The sequence below is a fragment of the Cetorhinus maximus genome, chromosome 4, assembly GCF_964194155.1.
Source record: "Cetorhinus maximus chromosome 4, sCetMax3.hap1.1, whole genome shotgun sequence".
NCBI classification, from domain to species: Eukaryota; Metazoa; Chordata; class Chondrichthyes; order Lamniformes; family Cetorhinidae; genus Cetorhinus; species Cetorhinus maximus.
This window is the reverse complement of record NC_135882.1, coordinates 176,473,654-176,486,811: the sequence shown is the minus strand read 5'-3', so window position 1 is coordinate 176,486,811 and position 13,158 is coordinate 176,473,654. Positions and strand designations below refer to the sequence as shown.

General features: G+C 47.9%; 1 protein-coding gene across 4 annotated transcripts in view; it reads left to right on the top strand.

The window, feature by feature from the left end:
• Positions 1-13,158, top strand: part of lama3 (laminin, alpha 3) — a 500,534-nt gene that overhangs the window by 43,734 nt on the left and 443,642 nt on the right. The gene's annotated exons all lie outside the window — the stretch shown is intronic.

Genomic DNA, 13,158 nt, shown 5'->3' with positions numbered 1-13,158 from the left:
AGGACTCAGCCGCAGATGGGACATGTGCCCTGAATGTGTGGCAGCCACTTTGTGCTCTCAATGTTCTATCAGTTGCAGGACACCCTGCTTGTTAATCACTTACTGGGGAGGGATCAGGAGCTTGCATAGGTATGCATGTTCCTAAACTACTCATGTACCCATTTGGATGGCAATTAATCCTTCTGTCTGTCTGCAGGACAGGAACTCACACATCAGGAGGGAACAGGCAAGACCAGCAGCAGCATGGCCGATATTCAAATACTCACCCCATTTGAGGAGGAGGCCGGGAGCTGGGGAGGATCAGGACCTTGCCTGAGCTCAAGACGTGATAGGACTCTCCCAGGAAGCCAGTGAAGATGCCTTCAGTCTGCAGTTGTCAGATGCACCCACAGTGTGAGACGTTGCTTTAATAAGGGAGCCTGCTTAGGTATCCAGTAAATCTTTCTTTTCTCCATTCCAGGTATCAGCAGGAAAAGGGTGAGGCCCACAAGGGACACCAGCCACTAAACCAGACCCAGCCCCTCTGAGGATGATGCTTCAGAAGCGCCAGAGGATGCACCGTCACGGTGTTCACCTGCACCCTCCACAAGCACAGTTACATTCACCTTAGTGGGTGCAAGTTTTAAACTACCCTCGGGGTTACAATCCGTGAGCACTTCTCAGAATCACAGAATCTCAGAATTTTAACGGCACTGAAGGGGACCATTCGGCCCATCATGCCTGCACCAGCTCCTCAAATGAGCATTATGACCTCGTGCCATTGTTTCTATTCAAATAATCATCTAATGCTCTCTTGAATGCCTTGATTGAACCTGCCTCCACCACACTTCCAGGCAGTGCATTCCAGACCCGAACCACTCGCTGTGTGAAAATGTTTCTTCTCACGTCACATTTGCTTCTTTTACAAATCACTTTAAATCTGTGCCCTCTTGCTCTTGATCCTTTTACGAGCAGGAACAGCTTCTCCCTATCTACTCTTCCAGCCCCCTCATGATTTTGAACATCTCTATCAAATCTCCTCTTAGCCGCCTTCTCTTCAAGGAGAACAGTCCCAGCCTCTCCAATCTATCCTCATAGCTGAAGTGTCTTATCCCTGGAACCATTCTTGTAAAGCTCTTCTGCACCCTCTCCAATGTGTTCTCATCCTTCCTATAATATGGCGCCCAGAACTGTACACAATACTCCAGCTGAGGTCTAACGAATGTCTTATATAAATTCAGCATAACCTCCTTGCTCTTATACTCTATTTCCTTATTAATAAAGCCCAGAATACTATGTGCTTTATTAACTGCTCTCTCTGCCTGTCCTGCCACCTTCAATGGTCTATGCGCACATACACCCAGGTCTTTCTGCTCCTGCATCCCCTTCAAAATTTCACCCCTTTTTTTGTATTATCTGTCCATGTTCGTCATACTAAAATACATCACCTCACACTTCTCTGCATTGAACTTCATCTGCCACCTATCTGCCCACTCCACCGACTTGTCTATGTTCTTTTGCAGTTCTACCCTGTTCTCTGCACAGTTTACAACACTCCCAAGTTTCGTATCATCCTCAAACTTCACTGACATGGGTCCGCAGCATGCGGAGGAACTGACGGCCAAGGTTTCTGACACTCAGAGGACTGCTGGAGACCAGGGCCCTGCTCATCCCCATGCAGATGACAAGCCTCTGGATTTGGTCATAAGAGACCTGATGGACTTGCAGAGACAGGCAGGGGAACATCAGGCAGGGATGCCAGAGGCCATGCACACACAGGGGGTAGAAGCACTAGCCAGAAACCTCAGGGACTTCATCCTAGGATACTCCGAGGGTGCCCTGCCACTTCACCTCCCCTCTGCCAGTGACCCATCACCTTCAGCAGGTCAGGCCGAGGAGGGTGCACCTGGACCCTTTGCAGGTTGAGGCCCTCTAGGCCTAAGGCTATTAGAGGGTGCCCACCAAAGTCCTCACAGTCAACAGGGCATAGCCATCAGCAGGCTGCCTCCATCTCAACTGTGGATGTCAGGGCTGCACCTAGACGTAGCAATAGAAAAAGGATGAAGAAATTTTGAAGGCACACGGGTGGCAGAGCGGTCCAATCACTGTATATATATATATATTGTTACAATCCCAGCTGATGTTAATATTGGACAAGTCAGACCCCAGAGTGAAGCTTTAGGCCTAGAGGGCCTCAACCTGCAAAGGGTCCAGGTGCACCCCCCTCGGCCTGACCTGCTGAAGGCGATGGGTCACAGGCAGAGGGGAGGTCAGTGGCAGGGCACACTCGGAGTATCCTAGGATGAAGTCCCCGAGGATTCTGGCTGGCACTTCTACCCCCGATGGGTGCACGATTGCACCTCCCTGCTTCCTATCAGACAGCACATGGACAGCAAAGCAAATGCATGAGTTCCGTAAACTCAGTTCCCCAGCAGTCTCGTAGAATTTCTTACTAGAGAGTTTAGACCTTCTGCCTTTACTCTCTGGCATACAGACACTGACTGACCTGACCTTCTGTCTTTCCCTGTGTCTCTGTGTGTCCCTGGATCTCTGTTGCTAGGCAACAGCACAGTTTTTTTCTACACTTTTGTTTTTTTCCTAAATTCATTAAACTACTAACCCCTTTGCAACCCACCTCTTCACTTCAAGGGTTGTAAAACATCATTAAAAATGCATGTACACAAACTGGACCTCCAGACTTCCCAGCAGCAAGCTTACAAAAAACTCTAAGGCCAGGATTTTACATTCAGCGTGCGGGGGCGGGCCCGACATGCTGGAATGTAAAACGACACTCAATGACGCCAGGCGTGCTTCCTGACGTCATCGCGCTGTCTCGCGATATTTCATTCGGCAGGCGTGCTCCGGAGACAGCTGAGTGCCTGCCGATAATTGATAGGCCTATTAAGGCCACTAACCAGGTAATTAACCTGAATTTCACGCTGCCCATCCAACCTTATGGTTGGCGGGCAGGCAAAAAGGCCAAGCGGCCTTTACATTTTTTAGGAAACCTCATCCACGAGTGAGATGAGGTTTCCTAAAGCTTTTATGAATTAAATAAAAACCTTTTCTGAAAAATCAAAACATGTCCCATCTCATCTGACACAGCCACATGAGGTGGGACATGTTTAATTAAGTTTATTCTCCATTTATTTAATTATTTCAATATTGATTCACTCTCCCTGAGGTAGCTCCGTGCCTCAGGGGGATTGAAGCACTCTGTCGTGTGCATGTGCAAAAACGCGCTGGGCCCTGACTCTCCTCCCCCCCCCCACCCACCCCCCCCGCCCGTTTAGCGCTACTGCTCGTGTATTACGCTGGGTGGGCCTTAATTGACCCGCCTGCGTAAAATGGCAGTGCGGAGCCAATCGTGGGCAGCAGTCGGCTCCGCGACTGCCCCCACCCGCTCCCGCTGAGCCCGTCCGATGTGGGAAATATTCAGGCCTAAATGAAACCGCAACCATGTTCCACCTTTCTTAACATTAACATACAAATATAAATTAAACTTGAAGTTTGCATTGCTCTTAACAATATGATTCGCATTTCTAAATATATGTTTAGGTTTGCTACATTCTCATTGTGCCGCCAGCTGCTGCAATGATCGTGAGGAATTAAGGGCATTGCACCTGGTTCCCGATCAGATTCTGATGATGTGGTTCTACCGACATGCCATTTATTGTCTCAAATCATCAGTAGTGTCATCACAAGATATCCTGACTTGAATATGTTTGAGCCTTGGCCATCATTAGTGAATGTGGGGCCCAGGCCTGCATCAGGCAATCCAGCAAGTATTGCTCACTCGATTTTGAGCCCTCTGACAATGATGTCTGCACAGTGTTTGCAGCCATGTCCTGCTGGTGTCTTGCAGTGAGTTGTGAGGAAGATGCAAAGAGGCCTCAAGAGCAGTTAGACAGACTAAATGAGTGGCCAGGAACATGGCAGATGGAGTATGAGGGTCAAAAGTGTAAGGCTCTGCACTGTGGTCTGAGGAATAGAAAACCAGAGTCTTTCCGAGATATTGAGATCATGAGAAATATGGATGGACACACAAACCTGGCTGTCCTTGTCTAAAAGTAACATGCAGGTGCAGGCAGCAAGTAAGGAGGAAACCGGAAAATTGCCCTTAATTACAAGAGGGATTGACTGTAGGAGTGGAGGTCTGGCTGCAGTTGTCTACAGCCTTGGTCTGATCTCACCAGTGTGTCCTGTTCATCTCCTTACCTGGGGAAGGAAACCCCCCAATCGAGGGATTACAACCAAGGTTCACTAGACTGATTCAAGGGACTATGGAATTGTCCACGGATATGAAAGTGAGAAGAATGGGCCTGTATTCTCGAGAGTGCAGAGGACTGAGAGGCTATCTATGTGAAGTGTAAAGGCCTTTTACAGAGCTCTGCACGGTGAATGCAGGAAGGATGTTTCCCATGGCTGAGATGCCCAGGATGAGGGGGCAGCAGTCTCAGGATGAGGTAGGCTATCGGGGATTGAGATATGTAGGGATTTCAACACTCAGAGGGTGTTGTGTTTGGAAGTTTCCACCACATTGGGCAGTGAGGATCTGTCATTGAGTATGCTCAATTAGCAGACACCCCAGAGTAAATACTGGCACATTATTGTGTCCCCTCCCCCCACACCCCATGTCCCTTGGAGCTAAATCCTGCCTCTCTCCCTCCAACCTTCCCTCCGTTCCCCCCAGCGCAACGCGCGCCCCCCCCCGCCCCCTGCCTTTAGCACAGGGTTTACTGCTGCTCTCGATGTAACGAGACCCATGATCAGGGAGCAAACCTGCTGCCATGTGGGCTTCACCATAGAGAGGAGAACACAACTGAGTATGGTTCTCATCCAGTTGACTTATGATTTTTAGGGTGTCCTTTAGTCAACTAATTGTGCTCACCATTATTCCGCCCAACTAAAATGACCCTCCTCCCACTTCGAAGGATCACACAGAATGACGGCGTTTCAAAGAACACCTTTAAAATAATGGCGTGGCACATTCCAGACCCCCTGTCACACACCAACAACCCCACATCACTCTTGATCCACCCAATATAACTATTCCTCTCCCCTCTGTTACCCTTCAACCTCCCCCATTACCCTTGAGCCTAAAATCACAATACTTCTCCCCCTTCTGAGCCGACACCCATTAATGTCCCCATGCCCACCCTGACCTGTTCCATGTCACCTGTTTTGTCTGGTTCTGTGACCTCTCCCTCCAGCCCCTGCAATCCCCATGAGACCATCCACTACCCAGCCATGACCTAGGACTGGCCACCCTACCGCATCCCACTCCTCCTCTCTAGTGCCCTCAGTTCAATCCCCAGCATCCCTTCAAAGATAGCATTGACTTTCGGACCATCTGTCTCCCACCATCCCTGCCTGGAAACTCCCTCCCCACTCAGCCTCAGGACACCCACACCTAACATGCAATGCCCTTCCCTCCCTCCCACCACTGGGAAACTGATTTTTGGCCTCACGCCACATTATGCTCCCCCGCCCACCAAGCTTTCCACTGCAGGCAGCCCTGGAAGATTCCAGCCCCAGAATGGGCTGCCTGAAAGAGTGGCGGAAGCAAATTCAAAATTAACTTTTAGAAGGAAATTGGATAAATACTTGAGAAGAAAAAATTTACAGGACTATGGGGAAAGAATGGGGGTAGTGGGACTAATTAAAAAGCTTCTTCAAAGAGCCAGTACAGGCACGATGGGCTCAATGGCCTCCTTCTGTGCTGTAATGTGCAGCCATGTCCCACAGGCTGGTGAGTGCAAAACTGGATACGAAAATGAACAATCCGGATTTGAATGCAAACACACAGCATTGTTCCCTCTACAATAAAGGAAATGTCCCTATCACCCCTGCAGCCACCAAAGTGTGTCAACCATGAGGCATGTTAGTACTTTTAGCTCGCTGATTAAGCTAATGATGATGCGCACATTAATAAAGTGAAACCAATATATAGTGCAATATTTTCATGTGGCAAATTGAACATTTTTAACACCTCTGTGTTCTCATAAAGTCTTAAGTTTTCTGTTACTATGTGTTGGTGTGACACCGACATCAGCAGCTGAGGTGGAGGCGGTCTGCTTAGTATGTTGCCCTGTTGTCTTTGATGACCACGATGGGTGCCCTCTGGAGGTTCAAAGCTTTGAGGGCTCTGGCCTACTGGGGGTCTCCTGCACTGGTGCAGGGGCTTCCTTCTTGGCCTTACCAGCTGGAGGCAATGGGCTCAATGGCAGAAGGAATGAGGAGAGGCTGCTCACTCTGAGGGTTTCCTGAGAGGAAGCCACTGGGGTGGAAGGCATACGCTCCCTCTCTGTGCACGATAGCACCTCCCTGTCTTCCTGAGGGGAAGGGGCACCTTGAGGGAGGCCTAGGTACCTTTTCCTCCTCTTACCTAGCCACTGCTTTATGGAGCCCATGATTAAAGTGACAGAATGGGTCAGAGCACATATGGGTTGTATTTTGGACCTGGCTTTCCATGACAGTTGACAATCTCTCTATGGAGGAAGCCATGTACTCACGTGCCTGAGACATGGCAGAACCTATGGCTTGCATGGACTCCTCCACGCCTGTGCAAAGCTGTGCATGACTTCTGGCATCTCTGCCATATGTTCCCCTAACTAATGCTGTATGTCCAGCAGACCTCTTGTGACCATGGCTAGAGGGCCAACATCAGCATGGAGCTCAGTAGATGCCTGGTCCTCTGCAGTCATAGAATTGTTACAGCACAGAAGAAGGCCATTTGGTCCATCGTGACCGTGCTGGCCCTCCTAAGGAGCAATTCACATATTGCCACTATCCCGCCCTCTCCCCACATCCCTGTACATTCCTCCTTTTCAGATACTTAGAAAATGTAGAAACATTTCCAGCACAGAAGGAGGCCACTCTGCACCTGTCTGCACCAGCCGAAAAAAGAGCCCCCCAGCCTAACCCAATTTTCCAACACTTGGTCGGTAGCCTGGAGGTTATGGAACTTCAGATGCATACCAGGCACCTTTTAAATTAGTTTAGGGTTTATGCCTCTACTACTTTTTCAGGCAGCAAGTTCCGGACACCTACCGTTCTCTGAGTGGAAAATGTTTTCCTCACCCCTTTTATGCTTCTACCAATCACTTTAAATCTATGTTCCCTTGTCACTGACTTCACTGCTAAGGTAAATAGGCCCTTCCCATCCACTTCATCCAGGCTCCCTCACATTCAAATCTCCACTCAGCCTCCTCTGTTCCAAGGAGAACAGCCCCAGCCTATCTAGTCTTTCCTCATAGCTGCAATTTTCCAATCCTGGCAACATCCTCGTAAATCTCTTCTGTACCCTCTCGAGCACAATTATACCCTTCCTGTAATGAAGTGACCAGAACTGCACACAGTACTCAAGTTGTGGCCTAACTAATGTTTTATATAGTTCCAGCATTACCTCCCTGCTCTTATATTCTATACCTTGGCTAATAAAGGAAAGGATTCCATAAGCTTTCTTAACCGCCTTATCGACCTGTCCTGTTACCTTTAGGGATCTGTGGACATTCCTCTGGAGGTCCCCAGCATCACAAATGCCAATCTTCAGCCAATCCAATTCACTCCACATTATATCAAGAAACGGCTGAAGGCACTGGATACTGCTATGGGCCCATAGCATATGGGCCCAATATTCCAGCAATAGTACTGAAGACTTGTACTCAAGAACTTGCCGCACCCCTAGCCAAGCTGTTCCAGTACAGCTACAACACTGGCATCTACCTGGCTACGTGGAAAATTGCCCAGGTACGTCCTGTACACAAAAAGCAGGACAAATCCAACCCGGTCAATTACCGCCCCATCAGTCTACTCTCGAATAATAAAATAATAAAGTAATGGAAGGGGTCATCAGCAGTGCTATCAAGCGGCACTTGCTTAGCAATAACCTGCTCACTAACAGCCAGTTTGGGATCTGCCAGGGCCATTCAGCTCCTGACCTCATTACAGCCTTGGTTTAAACATGGACAAAAGGGCTGAACTCCTGAGGTGAGGTGAGAGTAACTGCCATTGACATCAAGGCAGCATTTGAAAGAGGGCTAGGAGCCCTAGCAATACTGGAGTCAATGGGAATCATGGGGAAAACTCTCCACTGGTTGGAGTCATAACAAGCACAAAGGAAGATGATTCTGGTTGTTGGAGGTCAGTCATCTCAGCTTCAGGACATCACTGCAGGAGTTCCTCAGGGTAGTGTCCTCGGCCCAAACATCTTCAGCTGCTTCATCAATGACCTTCCTTCCATCATAAGGTCAGAAGTGGGGATGTTTGCTGATGATTGCACAATGTTCAGCACTATTCGCGACTCCTCAGATACTGAAGCAGTCCATGTCCAAATGCAGCAAGACCTGGACAATATCCAGGCTTGGGCTGACAAGTGGCAAGTAACATTCGCGCCACCCAAGTATCAGGCAATGACTATTTCCAACGAGAGAGAACCCAACCATCGCCCCCTGATGTTCAATGGCATTGCCATCACTGAATCCCCCACTATCAACATTCTGGGGGTTACTATTGACCAAAAACTGAACTGGACTAGCCGTATAAATACTGTGGCTACAAGAGCAGGTCGGAGGCTAGGAATCCTGCGATGAGTAACTCACCTCCTGACTCCCCAAAACCTGTCCACCATCTACAAGGCACAAGTCAGGTGTGTGATGGAATACTCTCCACTTGCCTGGATGAGTGCAGCTCCCACAACACTCAAGAAGCTTGATGCGATCTAGGACAAAGCAGCCCACTTGATTGGCACCACATCCAGGAACATTCACTCCCTCCACCACCGATGCATAGTAGCAGCAGTGCGTACCATCTACAAGATGCACTGCAGGAATTCACCAAGGCTCCTTCGACAGCACCTTCCAAACCCATGACCACTACCATCTAGAAGGACAAGGGCAGCAGATAGATGGGAACACCACCACCTGGAAGTTCCCCTCCAAGTCACTCACCATCCTGACTTGGAAATATATCACCGTTCCTTCACTGTCGCTGGGTCAAAATCCTGGAACTCCCTCCCTAACAGCACTGTGGGTGTACCTGCACCACATGGACTGCAGCGGTTCAAGAAGGCAGCTCACCACCACCTTCTCAAGGGTAACTAGGGATGGGCAATAAATGCTGGCCTAGCCAGCACAGCCCACATCCTCTGAGTGAATGAAAAAATTTCACCCCCAAGGTCCCTCACTTCCTCTCAGTATCCTCCCATTTATTGTGTATTCCTTTGCCTTGTTTGACCTCCGCAGATGCATCACCTCATACTTTGCCGGGTAGAATGCCATCTGCCACTTTTCAGCCCCCCAACCAGTACATTGATATCTTCTTGCAGTCTACAGCTGTCTTCCTCACTAACAACCATGCGGTCAATTTTTGTGTCATCTGTAAACTTATTGAGCATGTCCCCTGTATTTAATCCTCTGAATGTCAGGGTCCAAGCCTGTCACATCCTCCAATCAGCTGCTGGGAAGTGTGTACAATGTGCTGACCAGATTGTGCTCCTGATTCTAAAAATGACCCCTCTGCAACCCATGTGGGTGCGCACCGGTGTGGGTGCAAATGTGGTGGTGGAAGTTGTGGAAGAGGTGGGCGACGGTGCATCCTCTGGGTCAGTGGTGTCATTGTACCCAGGGCTGGAGTCTTCAGTCTCCTGCAGTGGCTTTGGTCTGGGCTAGGCATTGCAAGGACCTGTAGAGAGCAAAAAGACTAAGGATCAGCAAAGTCTGCGAGCATACCACGTTTCCTCGTGTGCCTCCATCTGCCAGCACCAGATTCGGTGCATTCCCACACTTACGCCTGACCATTCCAGTCTTGCCATCTGCGATTACTCAGCCTCCCTCTTCTCATGAAACCTGCATTCCCTCTTCCTCTGCATGTGTGAGCGGCTTCATGTCTGGCTCTCCACCGCTGGGTCTTGACCTCTCCCTCACATTGTGGGTCTGCTTATCCTACATGGCATCATGCAGATTTAGTGAAATGTTATGTGACACCTAACCACCTCATCTATGCCCATCACACAAAAGCGCTTACAGAAGTCAAACTGTCACACGCATTGGCCTCAATTGCCAAGTGGTACTGAGGCTATTCACAAATTGACCCACCTGGCCTAGCTGCCTACTCGCAAAGATGCAATACTTGAGACCCATTAGAGACCTTTGGTAACATGTGACTGTGCCACTTACCCTAGCAGATTGGAGAAAAGGAGTGCATCCTCTTCCTGCACTGAACCCAGGCTCTTTGATAGACCCCACGCTTGCTTACCTCCTCTTTGATCTCTGTTCAGGCCGCCTTAGGAGGGAGGGAGGGTGTTGCCGTCTGCAGGAAAGAGCACCTCCCACCATTCCCTGATGGCCTGGAGGGGAATCTGCAGGGAGGTGTCGCTAAATCTTGGGGCCGATCTCTGTCTGGTCTCAAACGTGTGTGCAGTTGAAAAGTCTTCGATATGATATGGTGGTGTTGCAGAACACAAAAGAATAATAAGGGGGGACTGAAGGGGGAGAAGCTTGATGAGGGTGGTGAAGGGTTGCAGCACGAAATGGGGCAAAGTTCTGATAGAGTGGAGGTGGGCAGGAACATTATGGCCCTTAGGCAGAGCCTCCCTGTTTTCCAGGAGTCTCTTTTATAGCCTGCCCACACTTGCTGCATTGTCAGATAATGATAAGATCCACTGATGAATAACTGATCCCACTGCGTGATTGCAAATGCCTCCCATGCACTTCGAATTTTAATTTGAATCGCATGTGAGCTGCTCCGAATATGAAAGCAGAATTGTATCTATTTCCGGTTCTGCCATCGGGAATGGCATACCATTGATTAAATACTGTCCATTGTAACTCAATGTTCATATCTGATGCTCCAGGTTATGTATGAGGCATGTGGGGCTTGCCTTTGGTCAAAAGTGGGCTATTTTCTTAATGTTCCTTCAAAGTAAAAGCAAAGCTGTTCAGTGACTATCAGATGCTATCGGTTAAGGATATCTGTGCAGAAGGTTCTTTGTGCCTAGTTTTTACTCTTCAGACTAAGAGGAGGTTATAAGGGTAATTCCATCTCTTATATTCTGTTGTCTCAGCTCAGTCACTGAAAGCTGCTAAAAAAAAGTTAGAGGCCGTTGTATTTTTAAAATAACTCTTGATGCAAATCACAGAACAAAAGAATAGGACAGCACCGAGGGAGGCCATTCAGCCCATTGAGTCTGCACTGGCTCTTTCAAAAAGCATTTCAGTTAGTTCCACTCCTCTGCTCTCTCCTCATATCCTTACAATTATTTTCTCTTCAAAGGTTTCTCCAACTCCCTTTTGAAGGTTACTATTGAATCTGTATCCATCACCCTATCAGACATATTCCAAATTCTAACCACTCATTGCTTTAAAAACAATTTTCCTCATATTGCCTCTGGTTCTTTTGGCAATCACCAGCATCACCCTTGAGAAGCTACCTTTTTAAGGGCAGTTAGGGTTGGGCAATAAATGCAGACTTTGCCACATCCCATGAATGATTACATTAAAACCCCCCTATCAACTCTTTCTCATTATCAACCCTTCAGCCTTTGGAAACAGCTTATCTTTATTTACGATAACTAATCTCTTTGAACACCTCTATCAAAATCTCCTCTTAGGCACTTTGCCCTAAGGAAAACAACTCCAACTTATTCAGTCTCTTCACATAGCCCTCATCTCTGCATCCATTCTAATAAATCTAATTAGTAGTTAGGTAAATGTTTGTTATGAAGGGTTTTGAGAGAGTAATAGGAGGAAACTGTTTCATTGGTGGGTGTGGTAATCTGAGGTGCAATACACCTTTAAGAGAATTTGAGCAGATTGACCATGTGACTGTATGACCCAATTGCTGTGTAGCGCAGGCTACAACGTTAAGCGTACTTGAGAGTAGGGTCTGGTTGGAGAAGCATACATCAGGTTAGTGCTCTGTTATCTGTGTAAATAAACAGTATGTGCTTCATCTATATATTGGTCTCTGCGTCTGCAGCATACTGTTGCCAACTCACCAGCCGTTAGATAGGCATGCAACCGCGTTCGCGAGCAAAGCAACCCATGTAGGATATAACAACTGGCAACGAGGCAAAACACGACCAGTCAATGGCACCAAGGAAAGCCGCGAAAACTCAACTGAAGTGAATCAGTGTGGTTTTCAGGCTGATTGTAAGTACAGCCCTCACCATAGTCGTCAAAGTTATCTCCCTCCAGTATGCCACAATTTGGCCTCATCGAAACGTTTGATCAGACCACCAATAGCTGGTCACATTATATTGAACACCTCGCTTTTTTACTTTTTGGCCAACGACATAGCGGGGAAGGAGAAGAGGCAAGCAATCCTCTTATTGACATGTGGCAGTAAAACATACAGCCTAATTCATAGCCTAATGGCACTCAGTGCCCCAGATTCCAAGAGCTTTGATGAGTTGGTGAATCGTATGAAAAGCCACTTCCAGCCGGAACCCTCAGTAACAACGCAGCGTTTTAAATTCAATTCAAGGTGTTGCACCCCTGGAAGGACAGTCACTTGCTATGTGGCAGCCTTAAAACAATTGACAGAGCACTGTGAGCTTGGGACATCAATTAGTGACATGTTAAGAGACCGATTATAATGTGGGATTAACGAAGACTCCATTCAAAAAGGTCGTTGTCAGAAATGAATTTAGACCAGCAAGGCGCTGGAGTTGGCGCTCGCAATGGAGAGGCAGTCAGGGGCTCAGAAGCAATCAAGAGAGCACAAAATGACGCCGTCCTTCATGTTGGGAGGGAGGCACCGGTTAGAAATGGAGTGGAATCACAGGGCTCTGTGGAAAGGTGGGAAACAGCCAATATTAACAGACCAGCAAAAAGCAATGGACAACAGATAAAACCCACATTAATAATGGCAGAATTGGAACCAGACAGACTGCAAACAAATGACAATTTAAAAGAACCGAGTGTTTCTGCTGCCATCGTAATGGGCACATTATGCGATTCTGTAAAGACAGATTGAGACAAAATTTCAAACAAAAAGGCAGAAATCGTGAAATCCATGTAATAGAGGAACCAGAAGAAACAGTCAGATATGTACTTACTGCACAATTCAAAAATGGGTATAACAGAGCTGATCAACATGAAAGTGGAAGTCAATTGACAACCCATCCAAATGGAAGTGGATACAGGGGCATCCACAACAGTTATAGAGGAACATATG